Source organism: Takifugu rubripes, unplaced genomic scaffold (assembly GCF_901000725.2).
Source record: "Takifugu rubripes unplaced genomic scaffold, fTakRub1.2, whole genome shotgun sequence".
In the NCBI taxonomy this organism is placed as follows: domain Eukaryota; kingdom Metazoa; phylum Chordata; class Actinopteri; order Tetraodontiformes; family Tetraodontidae; genus Takifugu; species Takifugu rubripes.
In genome coordinates this window covers 574,786-580,785 of record NW_021821632.1, presented here as the reverse complement: position 1 = coordinate 580,785, position 6,000 = coordinate 574,786, and positions in this window count along the sequence as shown.

Genomic DNA, 6,000 nt, shown 5'->3' with positions numbered 1-6,000 from the left:
CAAATACTGGGTCAGAACACAGGCGGCCATCTATCAGCTAGGTGTGCAACAACACTGTCCACGGAGATGAAACATGGAATTAATCAAGGGAACGGGTGATACGCTTTGTAATAAGGTCACTGTGGATTCTTCTGAATTTTAAGCAGCTTCAATTCATCTAAACAAATGTGTCCTGCATCCAACTGCAGACGTCCAAACGGCCGATACGGAGTGTAAACAGCAGTAAACGACTGAATCGTCTGCGTAAATATGCTGATCATCAGTGTAAAATGTGCATGGGGTGGGTCCTAACACTGAGCCTTGAGGTACGCCCGTTGGGCTCCCAAGGAAGGAGGAGCTGCCTCCACCCATCTGGACGGCACCGAACAGGATGAAGAGCCGTGAGCAGCCTTCCTGAAAGCTGCCTGAAGACGGTCAGCAATGCTTGTTGGTTCTAAAGTCTTTCAGGCGATTACAGATCTCATCTCCTCTCAACAGCTTCATCCCCTTCAGGGTCACGGGGAGGGGACACAATGGGGGAAGGCAGGTCATCCCCGGACGGGTCGCCAGTTCATCATTGATTACAAATCAATTCATCGTTTGCAGACAGGCCTGGAACTACCGACCCGCGTATCCACCATCCGGGCACCCTTCTGGCCCTCCCCAAACCTGGAGGACTTTGTGCTGAACCTTAGATTAAAACCACAGGTGGAACAAATGGATCCAAACTATCAGGGCCGGCCCAGTTTTTGCTGAGCACCTCAGAAACAGACCCAGGTTCAAACTAGAAAGGACCATCAAGAGGGGGATGACTTACTTGAAGACAGGGCATCCCAAACAGATCTCACTGTATCCCAGAATTCCTTGGGATCCTTTTAGATCTTCTCACCTGACACCCTGCTGGTTCATGGCTCCTGGCTGCCCTGCCCTTGTTCTCCTGCCTCCGGTTGGTGCGGTGGGATCTGGCTCTTCCTCCTTGGTCCAAGTTGGTCCATTGTATGCTGGAGTTTGTCTTCAGGGTCTCGTGTGTTAGGGTTAGGGTTAGGGTTAGGGTTAGGGTTAGGGTTAGGGTTAGGGTTTCTACCCAAGGTTTTGTTCCTGGGAACATTTTAACCGACTCTAGCGGACCGATGTCATCTCATAGTTTAGCCATAGAACTCGTTACCATCTCTGTAGAGTCAACGCGGCTCCCCAAACTGCTCTAGAACATCTCCAGGTCCACTCAGGGCGTCTTGGAGGAAGCCCTTGTTGCATCTGGTTTCACTCGCTGTGGATCTCCAGGAAGCAGCATAGAAACAGCTGTTCAACGTGGTCGGGTAGCACGAGGATAGCGCCAGAGGATGTTACAGCGGCTAATGTCACGTTGAGAACAAAGCCTGGTGCCTGGATCTCAGGCGGTGCCTTCAGGTGTAACACCATAATGGACTTCAAGGGCAGAGCCAGTGTTTAAGAGCCTGTTTCAGTCATTAGATATATTAACCAGTACGAACAGAACTCCAGGTAGCACTTTGTCATGTTTTTCCTCTCCTGGCTCGATCATTTGGAAGGTAGTTTGGCCCATTAAAAGGCTCTCTTAAAAGCCTCATATTGTCTTTACACAGCACTTTGATAGTTTGGAGCACCACAGGATGGTCCTCTTGGAGGATGCCTGCTGGAAGGTTTTATTTTTCTACTCTTCCTTCGTTCAGACTTCCTTCCCAATCATCAGTGCACCCTGAAGGGTGATCAAGCATTCGCCATTGTCTTAATATTCACTTGTGCTTCACAACCTAATATTCTATGAAACCTTGGAAAGCAAGATAACAAAAATGGGTCAGTTCAGTAGCAACAGTCACACAAACCAACATTACTGGATGCCGAAGCAATTAATTATTGCTTGCATCACCACGTTGGAAAAAGGGTTTAATTAGTTTTGGATACACTCTGTTGCACTCGGCGAACATCATGAAGTGTGCTCAGGCTGACAAAATGGATGCTGGCAACAACCCAGATAAAGCGTGCTCCCACCGCCTGATGGCTACAGGAGCTGCAGGGCAGATAGGCTCACCACGGAGCTGCTGCACAGGTGACATGAATTCACTCAGAGCTTCTGCGTCTCTTTTCACAGCTCTAAAAGACCAATGGGGGCGGCGGCGGCTGACCTGGACGCTCCCGTCTGCTGCGGATTAACAGCAAACAGCAGCAGAAGACCCCCAAACCAGAGACTGAAAGGGACAATAAGAGGAGTTCACCATTTTCAGACAGGATTTCAAAAATGCTGTGTGATGATCTAAAGGTGGGATTTCATCTGGGCTAAACCATGACGAGAGAGCCTGCGTTTGTTATCAAGCTGCTCCTGTTCCACCAGGTGAGGCAGGAACCAGTGACACGGACCATTAAAAGGTTTAATTAAAAAAAGAAGGAGACAATAAGGTAGAACTGCAACAGGTGGGCACCGTGCAGGCGAGCAAGGCTGAGCTGATTGTAAAAATAGGAAAACAAGCCACAGGTGAGGCAGGTGACAACAGGCAGGTGGCAACAGGCAGGTGACAACAGGCAGGTGACAACAGGCAGGTGGCAACAGGCAGGTGACAACAGGCAGGTGGCAACAGGCAGGTGGCAACAGGCAGATGACAACAGGCAGGTGACATCGAGGGTGGTGGCAACAGGCAGGTGACAACAGGCAGGTGACAACAAGCAGGTGGCAACAGGCAGGTGACATCGAGGGTGGTGGCAACAGGCAGGTGACAACAGGCAGGTGACATCGAGGGTGGGTGGCAACAGGCAGGTGACAACAGGCAGGGTGACATCGAGGGGTGGTGACAACAGGCAGGTGGCAACAGGCAGGTGACAACAAGCAGGTGGCAACAGGCAGGTGACATCGAGGGTGGTGGCAACAGGCAGGTGACAACAGGCAGGTGACATCGAGGGTGGTGGCAACAGGCAGGTGACAACAGGCAGGTGACATCGAGGGTGGTGACAACAGGCAGGTGGCAACAGGCAGGTGACAACAAGCAGGTGGCAACAGGCAGGTGACATCGAGGGTGGTGGCAACAGGCAGGTGACAACAGGCAGGTGACATCGAGGGTGGTGGCAACAGGCAGGTGACAACAGGCAGGTGACATCGAGGGTGGTGACAAACAGGCAGGTGGCAACAGGCAGGTGACAAACAAGCAGGTTGGCAACAGGCAGGTGACATCGAGGGTGGTGGCAACAGGCAGGTGACAACAGGCAGGTGGCAACAGGCAGGTGACAACAAGCAGGTGGCAACAGGCAGGTGACAACAGGCAGGTTGACAACAAGCAGGTGGCAACAGGCAGGTGACATCGAGGGTGGTGGCAACAGGCAGGTGACAACAGGCAGGTGACATCGAGGGGTGGTGGGCAACAGGCAGGTGACAACAGGCAGGTGACATCGAGGGGTGGTGACAACAGGCAGGTGACAACAGGCAGGTGACAACAGGCAGGTGGCAACAGGCAGGTGACAACAGGCAGGTGGCAACAGGCAGGTGACATCGAGGCAGGTGGCAACAGGCAGGTGACAACAGGCAGGTGACAACAGGCAGGTGGCAACAGGCAGGTGACAACAGGCAGGTGACAACAGGCAGGTGACAACAGGCAGGTGACAACAGGCAGGTGGCAACAGGCAGGTGACATCGAGGCAGGTGGCAACAGGCAGGTGACAGGTCAGCAGAGGTAGGGGGAGATGTGGCACATGGCAGTGAAGGTAAAAAAAAGGGCTTATTGCCCCTTTAAAACCAGGAGCTAATGATGCTGAAGTTAGTCTGGTGGGATGTTGTCTCTGTGAAACAATATATAATAAGAACACATCAACATTAAATAACATTAACTAAGAAGAACACACATTAACATTATATAACAATACATGATAAGAACACATTAACATTAAATAAGAACACACAAATGGGAGTGGGCTGAATTTGGTCATACTTGTTTGATATCGACTGTTGATTTAATTGAAATGAATAAATGAGCCTGAGTTTCATGTGTGACGATTAAAACACCAGATTACACATGTGAAGAAATTTTGCTAAGAAGCTTTGATGTGTTTGCTCTGATTTTCTCCCCACGGCTCCAGTCATGCTTTTGTTTTGATGCCTCCATTTTCCTCAGATGACCTCATGGTGTCGTTTCACTGTTTTGGGAGCAGAATATTCCTTTACCCAATTTTATCGTGCTACTCTCGCTCATCCTTGTCAGCTAAACACAAAACAGGCGTCATAGCGAAGCATTAAAATCAGCTGATACTGTTGTTTCTCTGGCTGGAACAAAAGAGCAGCTGGGGTCCTGCTGGGGAGGGAAGGGAGGGAGGGGAAGGGAAGGGAAAGGAGGGAAGGGAAGGGAAGGGAAGGGAAGGGAAGGGAAGGGAAGGAAGGGAAGGGAAGGGTGGAAGGGAAGGGAAGGGAAGGGAAGGGAAGGGAAGGGAAGGGAAGGGAAGGGAAGGAGGGGAAGGGTGGGAAGGAAGGGAAGGGAAGGGAAAGGAGGGAAGGGTGGGAAGGGAGGGGAGGGAAGGGAAGGGAAGGAGGGAAAGGGTGGGAAGGGAGGGGAAGGGAAGGGAAGGGAAGGGAAGGGAAGGAGGAAGGGAAGGGAAGGGAAGGGAAGGGGAAGGGAAGGGTGAGGAAGGGGGAGGGAAGGGAAGAGGGAAGGGAAGGGAGAGAAGGGTAGGGAAGGGAAGGGAAGGGAAGGGAAGGGAAGGAAGGAAAGGAGGGAGGGAAGGGAAGGGGCGAAGGGAGGGAAGGAGGGAAGGGAAGGGAAGGGGCGAAGGGAAGGGAAGGAGGGAAGGGAAGGGAAGGAGGGAAGGAAGGGAGAAGGGGAAGGGAAGGAAGGGAAGAGAAGGGGAGGGAAGGGAAGGGTGGGGAGGGAAGGAAGGGGAAGGGAAAGGGGGAAGGGGAGGAAGGGAAGGGAAGGAAGGAGGGAAGGAAGGGAAGGGGAGTGAAGGGAAAGGAAAGGAGAGGGAAGGGGGAAGGGAAGGAAGGAAGGGAGGGGAAGGGAAGGGAAGGGAGAAGGGAAGGGGAAGGGAAAGGAAGGGAAGGGAAGGAAGGAGGGAGGGAAGGAGGAGGGAAGGAAGGCGAAGGGAAGGGAGGAGGAAGGGAAGGGAAGGAGGGGAGGGAAGGGAAGGGGAGGGGAGGGGAGGGGAGGGAAGGGAAGGGAAGGGAAGGGAAAGGGAAGGGAAGGAGGGAAGGGGAGGGAAGGGAAGGAGGGAAGGAAGGGAAGGGAAGGGAAGGGAAGGGAAGGGAAGGGAAGGGAAGGAAGGGAAGGAAGGGAAGGGAAGAGAAGAGAAGAGAAGAGAAGAGAAGAGAAGAGAAGAGAAGGGAAGGGAAGGGGAGGGAAGGGAAGGGAAGGGAAGGGAAGGGAAGGGAAGGGAGGGAAGGGAAGGGTGGGGAGGGAAGGAAGGGGAAGGGAAAGGGGAAGGAGGGAAGGGAAGGGAAAGGAAGGGAAGGGAAGGGGAGGGTGGGAAGGAGGGAGGGAAGGGAAGGGAAGGGAAGGGAAGGGAAGGAAGGGAAGGGAAGGGAAGGGAGGGAAGGGAAGGGAGGGAAGGAAGGGAAGGGAAGGGAAGGGGGGGGAAGGAAGGGAAGGGAAGAGAAGGGAAGGGAAGGGGAGGGAAGGGAAGGGAGGGAAGGGAAGGGTGGGGAGGGAAGGAAGGGGAAGGGAAAGGGGAAGGAGGGAAGGGAAGGGAAAGGAAGGGAAGGTGGGGAGGAGGGAAGGGAAGGGAAGGAAGGGAAGGAAGGGAGGGAAGGGAAGGAAAGGAAAGGAAAGGAAAGGAAAGGAAAGGAAAGGAAAGGAAAGGAGGGAGGGAAGGGAAAGGAGAGGGAAGGGGAGGGGAAGGGAAGGAAGGAAGGGAGGGGAAGGGAAGGAGAGAAGGGAAGGGAAGGAAGGAGGGAAGGGAAGGGAAGGGTGGGAAGGAAGGGAAGGGAAGGGAAAGGAGGGAAGGAAAGGGAAGGAAAGGAAAGGAAGGAAGGGAAGGAAGGGAGGGAAGGAAAGAAGGGAAGAGAAGGGAGGGATGGGAAGGGAAGTGAATGGA